The 24,522-nt window shown below is 45.2% G+C and overlaps 1 protein-coding gene across 1 annotated transcript in view; it reads right to left on the bottom strand.

Annotated features, from left to right (window-relative positions):
- The window catches only part of LOC135055485 (phospholipid-transporting ATPase IC-like), a 119,526-nt gene that overhangs the window by 93,926 nt on the left and 1,078 nt on the right, over positions 1-24,522 (bottom strand). The gene's annotated exons all lie outside the window — the stretch shown is intronic.

Here is a 24,522-nt window from a genome sequence, read left to right as displayed (position 1 = left end):
GTAAATACAGACTTCAGGCTAGCCTCCTGCTATTTATCAGCAGGTACCTTCAAAGTGGCCGTATCCTAAGACGGCAGTGCCACCTTTTTTGACAAACGTGTGAGCGCCTTATCCACCCTAGGGGATATCTCCCAGCGTAACTTATCCTCTGGCGGGAAAGGGTACGCCATCAGTAACTTTTTAGAAATTACCAGTTTCTTATCGGGGGAACCCACGCTTTTTCACACTTCATTCACTCATTTGATGGGGGAACAAAACACTGCCTGCTTTTTCTCCCCACACATAAAACCCTTTTTTAGTGGTACTTGGGTTAATGTCAGAAATGTGTAACACATTTTTTATTGCCGGGATCATGTAACGGATGTTCCTAGTGGATTGTGTATATGTCTCAACCTCGTCAACACTGGAGTCGGACTCCGTGTCGACATCTGTGTCTGCCATCTGAGGGAGCGGGCGTTTTTGAGCCCCTGATGGCCTTTGAGACGCCTGGGCAGGCGCGGGCTGAGAAGCCGGCTGTCCCATAGCTGTTACGTCATCCAGCCTTTTATGTAAGGAGTTGACACTGTCGGTTAATACCTTCCACCTATCCATCCACTCTGGTGTCGGCCCACAGGGGGCGACATCCCATTTATCGGCATCTGCTCCGCCTCCACATATGCCTCCTCATCAAACATGTCGACACAGCCGTACCGACATACCGCACACACACAGGGAATGCGCTGACTGAGGACAGGACCCCACACAGCCCTTTGGGGAGACAGAGAGAGAGTATGCCAGCACACACCAGAGCGCTATATAATGTAGGGATAAACACTATCACTGAGTGAATTTTCCCCAATAGCTGCTTGTATAAACAATATTGCGCCTAAATTTAGTGCCCCCCCTCTCTTTTTAACCCTTTGAGCCTGAAAACTACAGGGGAGAGCCTGGGGAGCTGTCTTCCAGCTACACTGTGAAGAGAAAATGGTGCCAGTGTGCCGAGGGAGATAGCTCCGCCCCTTTTTCGCTGACTTTTCGCCCGCTTTTTTATGGATTCTGGCAGGGGTAATTATCACATATATAGCCTCTGGGGCTATATATTGTGATTATTTTGCCAGCCAAGGTGTTTTTATTGCTGCTCAGGGCGCCCCCCCCCCCAGCGCCCTGCACCCTCAGTGACCGGAGTGTGAAGTGTGTATGAGGAGCAATGGCGCACAGCTGCAGTGCTGTGCGCTACCTTGGTGAAGACTGAAGTCTTCTGCCGCCGATTTTCCGGACCATCTTCATGCTTCTGGCTCTGTAAGGGGGGCGGCGGCGCGGCTCCGGGAACGAACACCAAGGACGGGTCCTGCGGTCGATCCCTCTGGAGCTAATGGTGTCCAGTAGCCTAAGAAGCCCAAGCTAGCTGCAAGCAGGTAGGTTCGCTTCTTCTCCCCTTAGTCCCTCATTGCAGTGAGCCTGTTGCCAGCAGGTCTCACTGTAAAATAAAAAAACCTAACGTACTTTCTTTCTAGGAGCTCAGGAGAGCCCCTAGTGTGCATCCAGCTCGGCCGGGCACAGAAATCTAACTGAGGTCTGGAGGAGGGGCATAGAGGGAGGAGCCAGTGCACACCAGATAGTACCTAATCTTTCTTTTAGAGTGCCCAGTCTCCTGCGGAGCCCGTCTATTCCCCATGGTCCTTACGGAGTTCCCAGCATCCACTAGGACGTCAGAGAAATGCACTTACTCTTATCAATGTCTGAATAACCATCTCCTGTCAGTAGGAAGTGGCATGCTAATGGCCCTGTCCTAGCAGATAGGTGTGAATGACAAAACCTTTTGATGTGTAAGTTCCTTAGAGAAAGATGCTAATCACAGGGTCTATGGGCTTGGAACCTGTTTCATGTACCTGATTTAATTGATATACGAACCCTGAATGGCAGATGCAGGAAGGAAGACTGATTGTTGTGTTTCCTGTTGTAATCTCAAAACAATGGGTTTGCCTGGAGATGTGAATGAGACAGAAAACATTTGTATTTTGAAGCTATGTGATAAATTTATCAATAGTGAATGTTAATCTGATACCAAATGTTGTCTGGGTGACAGGAAGGAGGATATTGTTTTTTGCACTTACCGACATCCTTGTAAAATGTAATTTATTTATATTTTGTGCGATAACCTGATTGGTTGGAGAAGACAAGGAGGGCTTACCCCCCTGTGGTACTGTGTGGAAAATTGACATAAAAAGGAGGCCTGCGTGCCTCCAGATTGTAATTGTACCATCTTTATTCTGCTGGAACATCTTGCTTTATGCTGTTGGGAAGGGTCTTTTTAAAGGCTATTATTGAGCAAATAAACATCATCTGCCTCAAGAAGATTGCTTCATTTTGTGACCTACAGGGTTATGCCAAACATAGCCCCGTCCTCCGGCTGTCCAGGGAAGCACCTAACGTCTCCAAGTTCCGCCTTCCGCCAGCTACCGGTAGAGGCCTAGCAAGTGGCTTGTGGGGATTCGTCAACACCACACAGTTGTGGTAAGGCAGTGTGTCGGCACATACAGAGCAGAACCGTGGTTCCAAACGCCACGGCAGGTTAGGAGTTTGGTGGTGGCAGCATAAACCCGCCCACAACGCAGTGGGTGGAGTCAGTAACAGGCGGTTACTGACGGTAAGCGGGAATCCCCTATGTGGTCAGGCCTCGTGTGACCTGACCCTCCATTCTATGCGCAGGAGACGGGACGCGAAAGCGGTGAGTGCTTTCGTACGGGACCGTCCTGTCACAGGGGTATATGCAATTGCGGTCGAATTCAGGCTGGAATTCAACCATTTTTGGATTCGACACAATTAGACAGTCGAATCCCGGCCGCCGGGACCCGAATTCGACATACTCAATAAAAAACGGTTTCGACAGTCCCGATGACGAAAAACGGACCAATTGACGATAGTGTGCGTCCTGGATTAGACTTCATGAATGGCACAAAAGTGTTAAAAAAAAACCTGATAAAAACTGCGTGGGGTACCCCCTCCTAAGCATAACCAGCCTCGGGCTCTTTGAGCCGGTCCTGGTTGTAAAAAATACGTGAAAAACAAATTACATGGGATCCCCCGTATTTTAACAACCAGCACCGGGCTCTGCGTCTGGTCGTGGTGCCAAAAATACGGGGGATAAAAGACGTAGGGGTCCCCCGTATTCTTAACACCAGCACCGGGCTCCACTAGTCAGAGAGATAATGCCACAGCCGGGGAACACTTTTATATCGGTCCCTGCGGCCCTGGCATTAAATCACTAACTAGTCACCCCTGGCCGGGGTACCCTGGAGGAGTGGGGACCACTTAAATCAAGGGGTCCCCCCCTCCAGCCACCCAAGGGCCAGGGGTGAAGCCCGAGGCTGTCCCCCCCATCCAAGGGCGGCGGATGGGAGGCTGATAGCCTTGTGTCAAAAAAAAATATTGTTTTTTTGTAACAGAACTACAAGTCCCAGCAAGCCTCCCCCGCAAGCTGGTACTTGGAGAACCACAAGTACCAGCATGCGGGGGGGGAAACAGGCCCGCTGGTACCTGTAGTTCTACTACAAAAAAATACCCAAATAAAAAAAAAACAGCACACACACACACACACAGTGACAGTATAACTTTATTACATACATGCACACCGACATACACACATACTTACCTATGTTGACACGAAGGCTCGGTCCCCTTCTCCACGTAGAATCTCCTGATTGGCTGTGCGCGTCTGAGCTGTCAGGCGGCGCATAGGCGCTCCATTATATTCAATGGTGGGAAAGTTCCCACCATTGGATACAATGGAGCGCCTATGTGCTACATTGTATCTCGAGTGCGCCGCCTGACAGCTCAGACGCGCACAGCCAATCAGAAGAGTGCCACGATATGGGGCTCCCTGATTGGCTGAAGGGACCCTCTTTGACAGCAGTCACGGGGGGTCCCGGCAGTCGGGGAAAGGTGCCCCATGTGTAAACATGGGACCCCTTTCAGTGCGTGGATCGTGTTTTGTTTTGTTTTTATTTTGCCAAGTACGTGGATTACAAACAGAAGAGGACCGATCTACCCCGGATTGTTGTGAGTATAATTTTATTTACAGGTACCCCGTGGAATCTACGTGGAGAAGGGGACCGAGCCTTCGTGTCAACATAGGTAAGTATGTGTGTATGTCGGTGTGCATGTATGTAATAAAGTTATACTGTCACGGTGTGTGTTTACCGTTTTTATTTGGGTATTTTTTTTGTAGCAGAGGGGGGGACCCCTTGATTTAAGGGGTCCCCACTCCTCCAGGGTACCCCGGAGAGGGGTGTCTAGTTAGTGATTTAATGCCAGGGCCGCAGGGACCCATATAAAAGTGTCCCCCGGCTGTGGCATTATCCCTCTGACTAGTGGAGCCCGGTGCTAGTGTTAAAAATACGGGGGACCCCTACGTCTTTTGGCACCAGGACCGGACGCTGAGCCCGGTGGTGGTTGTTAAAATACGGGGGAGCCCGAGGCCGGATATGGTTAGGAGGGGGGACCACACGCATTTTTTTTTCTGAAATTTTAACCCATTCTCACCCCTTCCCACTGAAAAACATGCTCTGATCGCTCTATATTATTTTAGTCAGTAGAAAAAAAAATATATATATATATATATAGTCCATTGCAAAGACTCGGCACTCACTTGTGGAGATGGATTACTTGCTGCGGTGCCTTCCAAAGGAGTGATGTTCCTATAATATTGTTTGGTGATGGCGGCACTCAGCAGACACGTTTGTAGAAAAGTAAAGCCTTTATTATCGGTCCTACGCCGTTTCGGGGAAAACCCCGTCTTCAGGGACAAACAGTACATACACCAATATAACATACAAGTACTTATATACCCCCTAAACAAGTATCAATCAATGCTCATAAAAGATTAACATTACTCACCTGTCCGGCGCTGTCATTCCCGCCGCGTCCAGCCGCTACACGAGCGGGTCTCCTGGAGATGACGTCAGCAGACAGCGCCGGACAACGTGAGCCGTCTGTCAGTGCGTTTGTTACTAGGCAACCACCATAGACAACAACTATGGAGACAGAAAAAGCAATGTATCAACCATATGATTAAAAATACAGACATATAAACATATGACAAACTACATTCAAAATAAAATCAAAGATAAAAGGGGGAATGTGATCCACTATAGGTGTATTGAAGTCTAGGATGTTATTAGACCTCAATATAACGAGCTAAAATACTCAATGTATTTAACATATAATTACTTGCATTTTATCTTTGATTTTATTTTGAATGTAGTTCGTCATATGTTTATATGTCTGTATTTTTAATCATATGGTTGATACATTGCTTTTTCTGTCTCCATAGTTGTTGTTTATGGTGGTTGCCTAGTAACAAACGCACTGACAGACGGCTCACGTTGTCCGGCGCTGTCTGCTGACGTCATCTCCAGGAGACCCGCTCGTGTAGCGGCTGGACGCGGCGGGAATGACAGCGCCGGACAGGTGAGTAATGTTAATCTTTTATGAGCATTGATTGATACTTGTTTAGGGGGTATATAAGTACTTGTATGTTATATTGGTGTATGTACTGTTTGTCCCTGAAGACGGGGTTTTCCCCGAAACGGCGTAGGACCGATAATAAAGGCTTTACTTTTCTACAAACGTGTCTGCTGAGTGCCGCCATCACCAAACAATATTATAGGAACATCACTCCTTTGGAAGGCACCGCAGCAAGTAATCCATCTCCACAAGTGAGTGCAGAGTCTTTGCAATGGACTATATGGGATACCTTTGTTAAATACTTCTGAGCCACAGGAGTTACGGGTATTTCCTGGCTATGGCACCTATGGAACTTTTTCTTGTGTGTTTAATCTGAAGATCTCCCCTGGACACAGGCTCAAGCACGTATAGTGCTAGTCGGGGTGAAAACCACTGGTGGATAATACCGTGCTAATACTGAGTTAACACACAAGTCCACATCATGGCAGATATCACTGCAGATATGGAGGCAGCATGGGAACTTGCACAAGCTGATGCTAAAGAAAGGTTTAGCTTTTCAGATGCAGAAGCCCAGGCCATCCTTATTACCAGGAAGATGGATGACGACCCTCAGATCACTTCGAAGGAAGAGTTATTCCGACAATGGCAGCGCCTCAAACAACGTGAGTGTGACTTTATGTATCACGGTATAAGTCTGTCCGACTACTATCGTAATAACCAGATCCCACGAGGCTTCAGGATCCGGAATACCCCTACCATAGGGCGATATAATATCCCTTTTTGCCGAAAATGGATAGCTATATTGAACAAATGTTCAATGGATCTCCTCCTTTTAGTAGTGGAAGAATCAACGCGAGAACTTACGGTCATAAAAACACAACTAGAGGAGTTTGAAGCATCCCATAAAGCTACACTGGCACAAGACACCACCACTAAGTGGTTAGAGAAATTACAAACCCATATGGACCAATACAGGAATGACCTTATTAAATATAAGAAAGAAAAACTTGTTAAAGTCCAGCAAGACTACCAACAAAGAAGGGTATACTCCTGGGTGAACAATATGGGTACTACACAAGACCGTCCACACTACAACAAAAGATACCGACGTCGACAAGATCATCCGGATCAGTCGGGAGCCAGTACCACTGCCAGTGACGGAGAGGCAAGTAATGGATCATCAACTACGGGAAAAGCGGCCTTCCCTTTAGCCATGGCCACTCGTTCAGGTATTCCACCAAAACCCCCTCGCGGACGAGGAGGGCGGGGCAGAACAAAAGGTTACAACACAAGACGTCCTCCACGTTAACTACGGATCTGGTCGTTAATCTGTCCTCCAGCCCGTTAACAGATATTGAATATAAAATTTTATCCAAAGGTTTATCCTTCGTGCCTACGGTGAAACCTGACCCGTTTATGGCTAAAGTGGAGAACTATAAATTCAACAGATCCTTACGGCTAAAAGAACATTTTGGCGAGAGTTTCCGTAATATTCCAGATACTCCAATTCCGGAGAAGTTGAAGAAGATCATGCCCAAATCCAGATTTGACCCCAAAACAAATAGCCCTTCTATCAAGACCTTCTCTCGTCTCACAGAACAGGCATATCAGGAAGAAGAAGCCAAACCTTATCATTCTAATTTGACCAGACAGGAACTTTCTGCATTGAATGACCTCTCCAAAAGGACAGACATAATAATACGCAGTGCGGACAAGGGAGGGGCCATTGTCATCCAGGACTTAGGTGACTATATTGCTGAAAGTAAACGCCAACTATCTGATCAACAGACGTACAATCTCCTGACATATGATCCGACTGGTAGATTCAAACAGGAACTTGATGATCTGTTGACTAGGGCCTGTGATTCGGGGATTTTATCTTGTGAATTTAAACGTGCTTTAACAGTTGAACATCCTAAGATTCCGTTGTTCTATACAGTACCTAAAGTACATAAGTCGTTATCTAATCCACCTGGCCGTCCCATAGTATCGGCCATACAATCCCTGTATCACCCTATTGCCATCTTTTTAGATACATATTTAAACCCCTGTATACAGAAAATACCTTCGTATCTTAAGGATACCACATCCCTTTTGGAGTGTCTACAGATTTTGGGCACCCCACCGGAGGGTCTAGTGATGTGCAGTGCTGACGTGACGAGCCTCTACACTTGCATCCCTCATGATGCAGGTGTGGAGGCTGTTCGCTGTCTGATCACTGACAATCCTGATTACCATGGGCCAGCAGTAGACTTTTTTTTGAAATTGCTCACTTTGGTCTTGACACGTAATTATTTTACATTTGATGGACGCATATACCTGCAGGTACTTGGCTGTGCGATGGGGTCCCCTGTGGCCCCATCGTACGCCAATGCCTACATGTACTCCATAGAACAATCATTATTTGAAACCTCCAAGCCATCTATGTACTTCTATAAGAGGTACATAGATGATTTACTTATTTTTTGGCAAGGCTCACAAGAACAACTTGAAAGCCTGCTTAACGATCATAACGATACTATGAGCCCTGTGAAGGTCACATATAAGATGTCTCTTTCAGAAATACACTTCTTGGATGTCTTTATTTCCATACATGCAGGTCAACTACACACCACGTTGTACACTAAACCTACTGACCGTAATTCATTACTACACCATACTAGTGCACACCCCCTGTCATTACGCAAGGGATTGCCTCAATCACAATTCCTACGTGCAAAAAGAATTATTTCAGATCCTACACAGGTTGAAGATACTTTGGACCTGATGGTCCATAAATTTGAACAACGGGGGTACCCTCGACAGGAATTATTGGCCAGTAAGCATAAAGTGATGAATATGTCTAGGGATTCATTGTTAAATAAACCTACCTTGGAAGATGAAAAACATAGGTCCCAAATAATACCATGGGTTAATAAATTCACAACTGCGAGTACAGCTATTACACGACGAGTTAAGCAATTGTGGCCTATAGTCAATACTGATAAAACCTTACCAGGTTTGTTAGATTCCAGACTATTACCCAGCTTCACCAGGGGATCTAATATTGGTGATAGAATAGTTAAACTGGATATATTCCCTATTACCAGACAGCAGCAGACCCACTTTTTACGTCCCAAGGTGGGCTGTTTTCGTTGTCTAGGCTGCTCAACGTGTAACACCTTAATGACAGGGGCTAATTTCTATCACCCCCATACAGGTAAACAGTTTAAAATTCGTCATCGGGTGACCTGCACGACCACCCATGTGATATACATGTTGAAATGCCCGTGCGGTTTGACCTACGTCGGCAAGACGCAGCGCCAATTCCGCGAAAGAATGGCCTTGCACAGAAGTGCCATCAAATTAGCAGGAGAAAAAGGCAATAGTGAACAGCCAGTGGCACGTCATTGTCTGTTGGCTAAACACAATATAGCCAGCCTCCGTGCCATTATCATTGATCATGTACCCCCACTACATAGAGGAGGGGACCGTAACAAGATCCTTATGCAGAAGGAGTGTCGTTAGATTCATGTATTAAACACTATATCTCCTGGGGGCCTAAATGAGACCTTGGGCTTACAATGTTTTTTGTAAATAGATCTATCAGGGAACTATTTTGAACTATGGGTCCTTTAAGATATTTATATATACTTTTCCAATTCTTCAGGCTGCTAGAGTATCAAGCAATGTATGCTGCTGTTTGTGTGACTAGAGTTTTACTTTAGAATAAATTTCTTTAATAGGCTTTAAAATGCCCTAATATAATGCAAGTAATTATATGTTAAATACATTGAGTATTTTAGCTCGTTATATTGAGGTCTAATAACATCCTAGACTTCAATACACCTATAGTGGATCACATTCCCCCTTTTATCTTTGATTTTATTTTGAATGTAGTTTGTCATATGTTTATATGTCTGTATTTTTAATCATATGGTTGATACATTGCTTTTTCTGTCTCCATAGTTGTTGTTTATGGTGGTTGCCTAGTAACAAACGCACTGACAGACGGCTCACGTTGTCCGGCGCTGTCTGCTGACGTCATCTCCAGGAGACCCGCTCGTGTAGCGGCTGGACGCGGCGGGAATGACAGCGCCGGACAGGTGAGTAATGTTAATCTTTTATGAGCATTGATTGATACTTGTTTAGGGGGTATATAAGTACTTGTATGTTATATTGGTGTATGTACTGTTTGTCCCTGAAGACGGGGTTTTCCCCGAAACGGCGTAGGACCGATAATAAAGGCTTTACTTTTCTACAAACGTGTCTGCTGAGTGCCGCCATCACCAAACTATATATATATATATATATATATATATATATATATATATATATATATATATATATATATATATATATATATATATATATATATATATATATATATATATATATATATATATATATATATATATATATATTCATTCTTTTAAAAAAAAAATCTATTAAATAATACTTGTGGCTCCTAAATAGACAAACCAAGTAGATAATCCCTTCTAATATAAATAGATATGCTATTAGCAATCAAAAAAAACACATGTTTTTAAAAAAAATTATTAGATCACGACAGCAAAGTGAGGCGGAATGAAATTGACGAAATGACTGTCGAAAAGCACTGTTGTCGAATCGACATTCTTCAATTGAATATACTTTTGTCGAAAAGCCGCATTTTTACCATTGCAGACGAATTTGAGTAAATGTCGAATTGCAAAAAGTGGAATCTGAAACGGCAGGTTTTTTGTCGAAAAGTACTGTATTGCATTGTCGAATCCAATTCGACAGGTTTTTTTTGTCGAAAATGCCCCGTTTTTCGACATTTGCGGCAATTCGACCGCAATTGCATAAACCCCATACTGACTAAACAGAACACGCTGTTAAATTAACATTTCCTATATATTTCTGAGACCATGCGTCGAAATTGCTAATGCGCCTCTGTGGGCCGCATGCGCTGTGACTTTTTAGTGACTTCGATGCATGCACAGTTGAAAATCATCGACAATCTGCGCGAATATCAGAGCTGCAACCGAATCAGGCCGTGCTATGGATAGGGTAGTTCAGGTAGCACTGGGGGAAATATGTATCTTACATTAGACATACTTAAATATAAAAATGTACTGTTACAAATTCATAATTTTATTTTATTTCTAATAGCGACTTAAGAGTGTTCTAAAATAATTTCCCTTACTAATGTTATAGATTTCCCACCTGTTGGCCAGTGGATCCAATCTTGTTCTCAAATGCTGACAGGTAGAAAATGTAACCTAGAACATTCGTACATAAAATTCTTTAGAACACTGTCACAGGAGCCTTGGAGAGAGATAAAGTGCCAGCCAATCAGCTCCTACCTGCCATGTTACAGGCTGTGTTTGAAAAAGGACAATTAGGAGCTGGTTGGCTGGTACTTTATCTCCAAGGCTTAATACATCTGGCCCCCAAACAACTGTAAATTATAAAAATTAAAAAAAATCTCTGCATTTAGAACATTTTAATTGATATATAGTTTAGTTTTACTTTGTTAAATATCCCTGTCAGGATACAATAGGGATCTCCCTAATTGCTGACGCCTCACTTTTTGCACATGTGCAGCTGCAGTAAAAGCTTCTAGGGCTGCACAGTCTGCAGCCCCCAGTGACACATTATGGCTAGCGAGTAACACAGGGCTTCCAGCTGGCCACTGATCTGAATGTACCTTGGATACTCTGCACTTGGTAGAGCAATCTAGCACGTACTTCTGTGACACCGTCCTCTGCTACTAGAAACCGCTCTCAGAGACATAAATACAATAATGACCCGGGCAGTGGGTGATGAGAAGTCTGTGATGCCTCAGGTCTGTTTTCCATATGCCTGGTTGTGTGACATGGGGACTCTGTGAGGAACTTCACCTACAACATGAACTGCAGAGACTGGCTATGGTTTGAAACAAATTTAAAGTTGCAATCAGTATGCAGTGCTACACTTGCAGCAAATGGAACTATACTTCTTTAATACACAGTGGAATTATTAAGCTTCTTTGTAAAAGAAAAAAAAAAAGTGCAATGTCAGTTATTTCACATGGGTTGGGGCTGTGTTACCGGTAGCCGGGATCCCGGCCGCAGAATGCTGGCGGGGGGAGCACAACGAAGCACCTTGCGGGCTCGCAGTTTTAGTCGGCATGCCGACTGTTGGGGTTTTCAGAGTTTGGAATGTAGGCAAAGGTATTGTGAATAGCGATCTCCTGATTGCCGGTCACATAACTACATCCCATTTTACATAACGAATCCTCATTTGTGTTAACATATTACAAAGGCACCGAGGTATTTGATCTATTTATGGAAATTAGCACTGGACTTTTACTGTATTTATATGTATACAGGGAGTTCAAAAAGTCCCTCTGCAGTGACTGTGAGCCAAGCACGTCACCCAGCAGAGAATGCGTCCTAAGTATAAGACATTATCATTGTATTTAAACACTTTGGGGTGGGGGAGGGGTTTCAAGGTTATGTTTAGGATGTGGGGGAGGGTTAGGCTGCAGGAATGGGGAGTTAGGTTAGGCTGCAGGAAGGGAGGGTTAGAAGGGCATCAGAGGAAGGTAAGTATACTTGCCTTTCTCCTGCCAGCAGCAGTTAAAGTGAGCCGGAACGGGGAGGAACTGCATTACGTCAGTTCCACTTGGAGACGGAACGCCTCACCTAACCAGATGTGTGCCCGGCGCCGCAGGGAGATGCCGGGCGCCCACTGAGACTGTTACCAGCGGGCGCCCGGCTCTCTCTCCACAGCGGAAGTCAGTGGCAGGAGCTCACTACTGAGCTCCGGCTCCGTCAGTGCGCGCAATGGGAGTGACGTAATGACGTCTCTCTCATAGTGCTGAGGAGCGGATGCCAGGAGGATCACAGCGGTAGGACGCAGGAGTGGGGCTTGGTAAGTATGGTTTGTTTTGTTGTTTTTTTAAACATATATGTGTGAGTGAGTGTATTAGTGGCGTGTCTACTGGGGGCAAGCTACAGGAGGCATCACTACTTGGTGGCTAAACTGCTAAACTATTGGGGCATTACCACGGAGAGGCTAAACTACTGGGGGCATTACTACAGGTGACATTACTACTGGGGGCAATACTACACAAGAGCATTACCATTAAGGGCATTACTAAGGGGGGCACTTCTGAAGGCATTGTGAAGAGGGCACTTCATAAGGGGCATCACTCCTGGGGACATAAGGGGCACCACTACTGTGGGCTCTATATAAGGGGCACTACCACTGTGGGCACTATCAGTACGGTGGACATTGCATAAGGAGCACTACTACTGTGGGCATTGTGTATTACGGGGTGCTACTACTGTTATGTGTATAAGGGGCGCTACTGCTGTGGGCATTATATGTATTTGGGGTGCTACTACTGTTATGTGTATAAGGGGTGCTACTACTGTGGGCATTATTACTATTGTGTGACCATGCCCCTTCCTTTTTGAGACCACGCCCCTTTTTTGGTGGCGCGCGCAATACCTTTATTGCATGGCCGCCAGGAGGAGGGGGGTGAGTTTCACCACCTCTCTAGGACCACTTTAAGCACTGCCTGCCAGTATTCTCACCATCGGGATGCCGCGGTCGGTATTCTGACAGTTGGCATCTCAAACCCAACCCGTTTCTACACCCAACATTCTATCATGAATTTAGTGCACTTTATTTAAAAAAAAATAAAAAAGAAAGAAGTGAAAAGGACCTAAACACACGCACACTCTCTGACGGGTGTTCACTTTGCAGCGCTGACTACAGCATACCTTCCAGCATTACGCCTGATTCCCAAGTTAGACGCAGCGCTTATATTCATGGAAATGGTTGATCATTTTCAAATACACGTGTCTTAGGGACCTATGTACTGTACTAAATATTGGAGAGAGATAAAATACCAACCAACCAGCTCCTAACTGTTATTTTTCTAACACAGCCTGTAACATGGAAGTTAGGAGCTCGTTGGCTGGTACTTTATCTCCGTCCACTTTATCTCTCTCTACAGCTTAGTACATACACCCCTAACTCTCTAAAAAGTCACACTGCGCACGTGTCCAGCGGTGTGTGCGCACAGAGGCGCAGCTGCAATTGAGACGCGCGGTAATAGAAATGTATTGGAAATATGCTGGGCATTACTGGGCGGTGATGGGCGTTATGGGTAAGTCGCAGGCGTGTCGCTGAACAGGTTGCAAACCTAGGTGCTTAATCTGCCACACTGGAGACCAAACTCAGATGGAAAATCTGCACCTATCATGGAGCTGCTGCAAGTTTCAGTGGTGTGACCGAAGGAGGTGTCTAAAGATCCTTTGCAGAACTGCAGTGAATGAGACAGACCTCCCAACTGCTGAGCAGATCAGGGCAGTCCCACTCATGACTGTAAGACAGGCCCCTGAATACAGGACTGCTCTGCTGAAACCAGAATGCTTGGGAGATACTGTATGCCTACAGCGTTCATAAGCATTAGCGCTCAGTACAACACAGAGTTCTATGGGAACGCCTATTCATGGGTCTATACTATTGATGCTCAGCTGTTCGGGTGAACTGGTCGGCTGCAGTAAGAAAAGTCTTTATGCAATGGCTTTAATGGTAGACGCAGTGGAGCTGGGAGCTGATACTTAGGCTTCTGGTTCTACTTGTCAAAAAAAAAAAAAAAATAAGACTTCAAAAACTATAATCAAAAAAATTACAACAAAAATTTACTAAAATCCCAAAACCTTTAATTAAATAATAGACAAAGTGGAGAGCCTCTAGCTGTAATTAATCTAGCATAATCTATGAAATTAAGTTGATTGGTTATTTTGGGCAACTTTCTCTCTCTCCAAATTTTGATGCCTCTGCCCTACATACAGTATGTAGTCATCCTTTGAATTCACCAGGAGCTTTCAATACTGATGGAGTATATCCTTGCCTCCTGGCGAATTAATAGACTTGGATTCCAAGGACTACTACTGTAGCAGTTTCTCACACTTTACTACTCTTCCGGATAATCCCAAATGCTGGGACCTCCTCCCAGACACCAAGGAGAATAGGTTACTCTCCTGCTTCCCACTCTCCTCTTGTACAGATGGCAGAGCGGGCTGTGAAGATTTCCTCCATAAGACTTTGCTTTTGGCTGCGTGAGGTTACAATATGCGTCGTTGCGCAGTGTTGCCCAGGGCCCGATGATGCAAATCATCCCCCTTCACCACTGCAGATTTTGGGCATCTTCTCAGAGTCCCCCCAGAGTTGATTGCCAGAAGTAGACCAGGATGCCGCTTCAGCTGTATGTAACTGGCACATATTACTATAAAATGACTTATACCCCTTTTCCACTACTAAGCACGGGTCGCAGCCGGGAGCCTGACACGGGTGCTACCCGGCTGTGGCCCATGCTCAGCCCCCTATCCCACTGCGCTCACCAACCCGGCATATTGCCCGGTTGGTGACGCTGCTAGTGACACGGCAGGGGCGGCGCTGGGAGATCACATGATCTCCCAGCACCGCCCTTCCATACATTGTATACAGGAGCCGTGTCGCATCGACACTGCTTCCGTTTACACTACAACCCTACCCGGATCATTCCCGTGTCCTACCCAGGTAGTTACCCGGGTAGGATTCACGGGTCACTTGATCCGGATTTTTGCGGGGGGACCCTTTTCCACTAGCAAAAAACACGGATAAATGCGCGCCCCAGTGCATTTACCAGTGTTTTTTGAGCTAGTGGAAAAGGGGTATTATTAAGCGCAGCATAGTCCATTGCTCTTGGCAATCGTGAACAAACAGTAATAAATCAAGATTGGGTAATAACAGACAGAGAGGTAGGAGGGCCCTGCTCGCAAGCTTACACTCTATAGGGAAATAGGCATGGGTACATATTGCATATTGGTCCAGCCAGATTGCAGGTGTTCTTGGTGGGCCGTATGATCCAGTCACACAGGAATGTTGACCCGGAGTCAGGAGGATGTAAAAGTGAAGAAAGAGAACAGAAGTTAGGTTATGTGGGTGGTTCTGGAATTTGACATGTTGGATCATGTCCTGCGTAATAACCTCCGCATAGCTATACAGATCAGAAAAAAAAAAAAAAACTGGGCGCAGGCAATAAGAAAAGAATTAATGAGGTAAGATGTGAGCTGGGTGCTACCTGCACAACAAGTCCGGATCAAGCCATGCTGCAATACTGAATCTTAAAACAATGGTGCGATAATGCGGAAGTATAGTATGTCAGACACGGCCGTGCTAGAGAACAGCTGCTTTTCTGAGAGCTGCCCTAAAAAATATATATTTGCTGCCTTCTGCTCTATTAAGAAAACCTTCTAATTTATTGGATACAGTTGCAAGTTAATACTCATATTATGCTAAAACAAAAAAAACTAATTAATGTGTAATTATTAAAGTAATCAAACAGCACCGAGTAGACCTGTGGAATTATTAAAGAACCCGTCAGATCTGTTGGTTTTGCGGTCAGGCCAAATAATTCAATCACTACACCCCCTCCTTTTGTCCCAAGTACTTTTCAGCCTGCTCAATTAAAATCAGATTATTTTAATTGGGCAGAGTGATCCTGGGCGAGGTCAGGACAAAAAATGTGGACACCGTACAGAACCACAGAGACACTTTTCCTTTATAAACCACGAAAAGGAAATCCCTAACCACATTGCTGGTGCTCAGATGGAACTATAGGAAATATTATAGGGAATATTCTGTAGGAAAAATTGGTTACGTTTCGGTTTATTTCAGCTTTTATTAATTTCCTTTCGCCGTACCCCCTAAGGGTCAGATTACTGGTTCTTGGATGGTGGCTTAGTAAAAAAGTAGTAATTAAGTGATTAAAGGGTCACCTACATACAGCGATGATTTCGCGGGATGAACGCAGTCAGGAAAACGCAGCATATCACTTCACCAGAAACTTATAATTATGTGTGAACGTCTCACGACTATTAGTGAGGCACTAGTGCCCTCAGCAAGGCACTTAGTAAATTGATAGATTGCATGCTGGTGCAACCCAGACTAAGCTGCAAACATGGAGTTCATATGACACAAGTGGATGAAGAGGATTTTTGCTGTAAAAACTTTTAATATAAAATTAAGAGTACTGATTTCATATCCAAAGGTTCTAAATAGAAGGTCACTCGCTCTAGAAACGAGAGCATATACAGTACATATAGATAGACAGACACAGACAAGAGACCGGAACATTTTTGGTCACAACTGTTGATGCGACTCGGTACAACGTGGAAGGCGCTGCCAAGGTTTGATTCAAAACCAGCCCAACACAAAAACAAACAAAAATGATCCGGCCAAATCTTACAGGAAGCCGTCAGTACATTGACCAATGCAGTCACTAAACCGAAGCATGTGACAACCAGGGACCACACGCATGTAACATGTAGATTGATATAGGCTGCAGATCATATTGAGCATATATTCATGCATAGTTTAAACTTGTTACAAACCGCATCATATCGAGTGATTTTATGTACTGTAATCAATAGCCGTTAATTCAGATATACTACAAAAAGTCATCCAAAGGATTCCAAATTTATAGATACTGATATTTCCCTGACCGGAACTGAAACGAATGGTTTCATTATCCAGCATAAGAGCGTGTAATCACATGCACCATGTCACGTTAAAGCAGGTCATCTTCATCTGCTTTGGAGGGCTCCATAGCTAAAAAGCGAGCTCACTGGAGGCAGCCATATTATGGGTGGAACCGTACAAGGGCAAGTCCATTTATTTAGCCCACAAGCACCCTGTGCAAGTATTTTTGGCGCATCCCCCAAATCCAATTATATGTCCCTTCTCATACTCCTTTTAGACAGATTACCCAGGAATTCCCCTGCTCAGACCCGGGATTTTCTCTTCAGCAAAAACCCGATTTTTGTTTGAGACCCCCTTTCACACTACTCCACAGACTCGGGAAATTCCAGGGTTGGCCCCTTTCAGGCATACAGTAAGCTGGTTGTTCCACCAGTTTTGAAGGCAGGGTCATCATTTTAATGGGATGGTTTGCAGGCACACAATAATGAGGTCATGGAAAGGTGGGGAGAGGGGAGGAAGGGGGGGGGGGGGGACAGCGAGACATAATAAACAGAATGGAGTCTCTTCACTGGCACCCTCTGGCACTGGCACACTTCTCGGCACAGCTCTATGTTCTTCTCACGTGTGGCGTCTGTACCACTCTGGCTGCTGCTGATGACATCATCTGCAGGCATCAGGCGGCCCTTCCTGGCCAATTAAAACAGTTTACATGTGGCTAGAGAGCAAATTCCCAGGTCGCATCATTCAGACTTAACCCGGGAAACCAACCCTTGAAGAAAAACCCGGTAAACACCCACATTCTCAGGTTAGTGCCATTCAGACATACCAAAATCCCGGGTTGATACACGTTCATGTGTAAAATCCCAGGATTTTGGTCTTCACAGGAGAAAAAAAACACAAAAAAACATTGTCCCTTATTGTAATACACCACCCCCCCCTCACTTTAAAACATTCCACCTCACCCCTTCATGTAATACAGGCTGAGTATCCCATACCCAAATATTCCGAAATACGGAATATTCCAAAATACGTATTTTTTTCAGTGAGAGTGAGATAGTGAAACCTTTGTTTTCAGATGGCTCAATGTACAAAAACTTTGTTTAATATACACAGTTATTAAAAATATTGTATTGAATGACCTCCAGGCTGTGTATCAGGTGTACATGAAACATAAATGAATTGTGTTAACGTACACACACTTTGTCTAATGCACAAAGTCATTAAAAATATTGTAATAAATGACCTTCAGGCTGTGTGTATAAGGTGTATATGAAACATAAATGCATTCTGTGCTTAGACTTGGGTCCCATCATCATGATATCTCACTATGGTATGAAATTATTCCAAACTACGGAAAAATCCGATATCCAAAATACTTCTGGTCCCAAGCATTTTGGATAAGGGATACTCAACCCGTACTTTCCTTCCCCACTGTAACCCATTCCCACTGTCCTCACAGTATTCCCCTCCTCACCCTCCCTTATTGTTGCACATTCCCTTTCACCCAACTTTAGTGGCAGATCAGGGGGAGGTTGATCAAGGCGACTGCCCCCCCCCCCCCCCCCCCCCCCACACACACACACACACACACACACACACGACACTTCGGATGGCCACTCAGTGGGGAGGTGGGACCAGCTAGGAGCTCGACCCTGGGGAGGTGTGCGATGCTGTGGTCATCTCAAGTGGCCATGGAGAAGGTGTGTGTTTTACAGGGGGGGATATCACCCCCTCTGGCTCTGCCACCGGGCAGCTGAACTGTATCTCCTTTGGCCCTCAACCGGGCCCTGAGAGGAGGTAATGCATTAAAGGGTAAATGGAAGAAGGGAGTTGGGTTAGGGTTGTTGATCATTAGTAGGAAGAGAATTCCAAAAAATTCCAAGAAAGGACAATAACTGGATGGTCCACAGTTAAAAAGACCAAGAAAGTGATTGGTGGAAAGGCAGAGGAACATAAATCCCTAAAAACAACAACAACAGTTATTTAACATCTCTTATGCAACTTTTAAAATCAACACAGCAAATTCAGAAGGATTATTACATTTTAGTACAGTGAGATTAGGGGGCCTATTTATTAAAGCCTTTTTGGAAACAAACCCCCGAAAATGGCAATATTAATGCATGGGCAGTACGGATGGTGTAATGGTTAGCCTCACAGCACTGAGGTCATGGGTTCGATTCCCACCATGGCCCTAACTGTGTGGAGTTTGTATATTCTCCCCGTACTTGCGTGGGTTTCCTCCAGGTACTCAGGTTTCCTCCCACAATCCAAAAATATACTGGTAGGTTAATTGGCTCCCAACAAAATTAACCCTAGTGTGAATGCGTCTGTGTGTACATGTGGTAGGGAATATAGATTGTAAGCTCCACTGGGGCAGGGACTGATGTGAATGGGCAAATATTCTCTGTACAGCGCTGCGGAATAGGTGTGCGCTATATAAATAACTGGTAATAAATAAATAAATAAATAAATAAATAATGTAGACGAATTCTGCTGGGGTCCCCACGTTTCCAATCGCAACAGCAGTCCCATAGCTTTCTATGAGGACTGTGAAAACGGAATCCGGATGATAGATCTTCTATATTGCCCACTTAAACAGTCATTAGGTCGATCTTTTATACTACACCCTGTGAAAACAACCAATTTACCAAGCTCGGCTGCTGTGACACACGGTGTGCATTTAGTGCAAAAATAGCGCCTCATTTATCATCGAGTGATAAGTCATTGTGCATGATAAAACTTGCTGCATATGATAAATGGTGCTTCAGCCAATCAGCTCCTGTCATGTGTTCAGCTCCCAACTGCCATGTGTTTGAAAAATGACAGTTGGGAGCTGATTGGCTGAGGCACCACTTATCAAACGCAACAAGTTTTATCATTCACAACAAGTTTTATCACTCAGTGATAAATGGAGCCCCATGGTCCGTACAGTTATGGTCTAGCAGTGTATGAACACATGCACAAGTGCCAATGGGGAACCCTGGAAACTGATTCACTATTCCAGACTTCCGCCAAACTACGGTACTGTTCCATTCACCAGTGCTATATACATTAATCATATACATTAAACACGTTCCAGGGACACATCTACGCTCACCTTGCAACATACAGCCTCCCTGAGAACTAGCAACAGTTGCAACCACCATTAAATAGTGTCACAACCCGTAAACATTTATTACAACAGATACTTTAGGGTGAGGTCAGCACGCGTAACATTATAGTCATGAGTCAGATCATAATATCGGAAATCCTAAGAACATCTGCATCATGTTGTTTCCATTACATATCTCCGGAATTTCCAATTTGCAGACCCCGATACAAGGGAGAAGCTCACAGACGTTGGTGGAGCATCACCGAAAGTGAACATTTTGGGGGCGGTCCAGGGACAGCGCTTATTTTGTAAGTATAAATATTGGGTAGTGTGCCACACATAGGGGAAGATGTATCAAAACTTGGAGAGGGGAGAGAGAGAGAAGGAGAGATTGTAAAGAGATAAAGGGGGACATTTACTTAGCAGTGATAAGAGCGGAGAAGTGAGCAAGTGGAGAAGTGCCCATGGCAACCAATCAGCACTGAAGAAACATCTATAATTTGCATACTATAAAATTCTAGTTGATGGGGCAACTTCTCCACTGGCTCACTTCTCCACTCTTATCAGTGCTTAGTAAATGTCCCCCAAAGTTCTAACCAATATGCTCCAAACTCATTTTACAGGCTGTGTTTGAAATATGACTGGAGCTGATTGGTCGGTACTTTATCTCTCTCCAAAGTTTGATAAATCTCCCCCTCATAGAGGAAACATACAGACAGTCTCTCTGCTTAATGGCTATTGACCACATTCACAAGAACACAGACGTCCTTAAACTCCTGCGCATTAGAACACAGGATAAGCTAATTCCCACATATAGGGGCATATATCGGGTCTTACACCAGATAATTACAACTTCTTATTGCTGCTATAGACACAATTTGACTTATTTGTGGGTACCCCCTTCCCCCAACCACCACCACCGAAAATGGGTGTTTTCAGGGGATATTCTGCAAATAATAACAACAGGCACTATAGCCATCTGGCTGCATTCTCATTCTGCATAGAGATGTTTAGTATCAATTAACTTAAATATCCAGTTTTATAAAATGAACAACTAAGTGATAGAAAGGGACATCCAGGTAATGGAAAGCGCTCCTGCTTTTAGGGGAGACATAATACCTACAGGAGCAATTTGTCGCATCTCAGAAAGATCATTCCAGCAAGGCTTCATTTGACTACGGAAAGTATATTGCTCAGGGGTTGTTTGATCAGAGTGTGTGTGTGGCATTTAAGCAGTGCGGGTGTGTGGGGTGCATGCCTGCAACTCTGGGAGCGCATGGAACACGCCCAGAGACCACACTCCATTACGGGTGCATGGAAGGTGGTGCCTCCCAGATATTGAGAGGTACGCAAACACAGCTGTAGGGAGTGCTGTTGGCTAGGGTTCAGGGCCCTGGTGGTGGCACCACTGGTGCCCCTCAGCATCTGCCTCTAGCTAGAGCATGTCTGGAACAGCACCCTGCGGCCAGTAGTGCTACTTCAGTGCTAGCCGGAGCGTCCAAAGGGCAGCTCTCCACTTTCTTCTGCGGTGAGCCCTGTTCTGCCACTGTATGCAAATGTTTTGGCATGCAAGTTAAATATAGGCCACAGTTTGCTTTTGCGTGTAGCCCACAAATCATAATTGCCTACTGGCCCGGAAGTTGCGCGAGACATGATTTATCAGGTAGTCCCCTGCACTCCCAGGTGAGTAGGCAAATCTCCCCCATCCTGCCCTCTTCCTAGTGAAGTGGGCAGGGTGGGGAGATTATCAAGGAAAACGCGGTGAGGGAAAGAGGGGGTGGGGCTAAATGGCGTGAACCCCATCATTCTGTGCTATGCCACGATTCACAAAGTTACCGAGCCTCAGCACCACCAATTTCAGGTATGTTGGTCTAATCTCTCGTGGGAGTACGGGAAAAGTTCAACAAAACTCTAATCTCCCAGAACTAGACAAGTATGTACTAATACTACCGGCACATTGGGGGAGATTTACCGAAAACTTCTAAAGAGAGGAGACGTGGATAGGTAGAGAAGTTGCCCATAGCAACCGGTCAGATTCCAGCTATTGTTTTATAGAATGTACGTGATAAATGCCAGCTAGAAGTTCATTGGTTGTTATGGGCAATTGTTTCAAAAGTTGAAAACCATTCCCCCATGGCGAGATGTTAAACGGTCAAGGTTTATGACACTTATTACGCATGCTCTATCCATGGGAAGACAGAGAGGGATCAGGGGGAATTCTGTGGAAAGAAGCCCACAGGCTTCTTTAGGCAACGCCGCAGCTTGGAAGTTCTTTTTTCCGGAACTTGATGCATACCGACACATCTCAGCCCCTTTGAAAATGGCAGTTCTTAGAGGTATGAATGCATTTTTGAGTTTAGTACATCCCGCCCGGGGATATATGTGGGTCTGACCAATCAGTAACTCATCAGTTTTTGTGGCACAATATCAAATTAACAATGGACGCAACAATGCTGAGAAATGCACTACAGAAAAACAACATCCGCAAAGTGGTCCCCTCAATCTGCTGTGAAGCGTCGCCTATTTCACTAGCATAATTTGGCCTTAAGTGACCTCAGTCCAATCCCGCACAGTAGAACATACTGAGCGTTGTTGTCCAGGCTCTATCCAAAGCACACAATTGCCGCAAAAAGAGACAAATTTCCATGGTGATGAGCAAAGTAAGATGCAAAGACTATCACTGAGTCACACTCAGCGTTACAGAGCCTAATACCTGCTACGTTACAGGGGACAAGGGGTCTCCATTCATGGAATAGGAATAGCACTCCAGTACTTCAAATTGCCTTTGGCTGGTCCTGGTGGCGTTCTCACTGATTGTCTTATGTAAACATTGCTATTATTGTGTTAACAATATTTGTACAATACAAACATCTACAGAAGAAAGCACACACACTCACATTTACCCAAAGGACCTCACCAATACCGGACCACTAGCCGTGTGTCTCGTATTCATGAGATATGAAGCCTGAGGACAGTTAGTGCTACTTATATACGTCGCGTGAATATGACGCCAAACACCCACAAATAACCATTCCACATTATAAAAATAAAAAAAAACGTACATCTATTGGCTGCCAGTTTATTTCCAATGGCAAAGCAGCAGATTTCAAGAGTTAAATGGTTTTAAAATATTTTCTTAAGAAGAATCCACTTAATGTATCTGTGTATTTATCTAAAAGAGACGGGTCATGGCACAATAAGAAAAGCATTATTTTCCCAATCACAAGACACATTCTTGTGCTTGATTTCAGCCTGAGGTACACGTGGGCATACAGCGAACCTATACAATGTATGCAGCTTATAGTATGACGCTGTATATTCACATTTACAATTCATGTTCTATAATGTTATATTACTATAGATTACTAAATGGCAACAACCAATGTATACAGTGCACTGTACATGAGGAGACGCCCCGAGCTATACAATGGGGGTTATTCAAACTCGGTAGCAGTTTTGCTGAAAACGCTTTACTGCTACTGGTTGAAACCATATGCTGGGGGACGCCCTGTGATGCAATTACAATTCAATTGTGATCACATTGCAGAAATCATGAAATAGAGGTAGACCCCCTGTATACGCAGCCAGGCTGCATGCGCAGGCAGTCCGGCGCCATGTTTTCCGTCACAGGAAACGCAGGCGACGCCATCCGGCCGCCCCAAAACGCCCCCGTGTTTCCTACACCACTCCCCACCAATGCCACGTCACCACCCCGCCTGTCAACCACTATGCAGCTGCATCTCCTAGTGAAAGCCTCTACATGCTGTGCATGTGCAGATGGCTGAAAATCGTCTGTTTGCGATATCTCAAAATAGCGATCAACTCTGAATAACCCCCAATGTACCCACGTTACACGGGAAGCCCTGACCTGTACAGTGCACCCACGTTACATGGGAAGCCCTGACCCGTGTAGTGCATCCAGGTTACACGGAAGACCATATTATACGCTCACATCACACGGGAAGCCGTGACCTGTACAATGTGCCCATGTTACACGGGAAGCCTTGACCCGTACAGTGTGCCCACGTTAAACGGGAAGCCCACCGTACGCCCACGTTACATGGGAAGCCCACACCCGTACAGTGCGACCACGTTACACGGGAAGCCCTGACCCGGACAGTGTGCCCACGTTACACGAGAAGACCGTATTATGCGCCCACGTTACATGGAAAGCCCTGACCAGGACAGTGCGACCACGTTACACGGGAAGCCCTGACCCGGACAGTACGCCCACGTTACACGGGAAGCCCTGACCCAGACAGTACGCCCACGTTACACGGGAAGCCCTGACCCGTACTATGGGGCCACGTTACACAGGAAGACCGTAATATGCGCCCACGTTACATGGGAAACCCCGACCCGTACAGTGTGCCCACGTTACTCTGGAAGCCCTGACCCGGACAGTACGCCCACGTTACACGAGAAGCCCTGACCCGTACAGTGCGACCACGTTACACGGCAAGCCCTGACCCGTACAATGGGGCCACGTTACACAGGAA

Source organism: Pseudophryne corroboree, chromosome 1, assembly GCF_028390025.1.
Source record: "Pseudophryne corroboree isolate aPseCor3 chromosome 1, aPseCor3.hap2, whole genome shotgun sequence".
Lineage (NCBI taxonomy): Eukaryota > Metazoa > Chordata > Amphibia > Anura > Myobatrachidae > Pseudophryne > Pseudophryne corroboree.
Note: the sequence above shows the minus strand (reverse complement) of the source record. Positions and strands in the feature narration are given on the sequence as shown.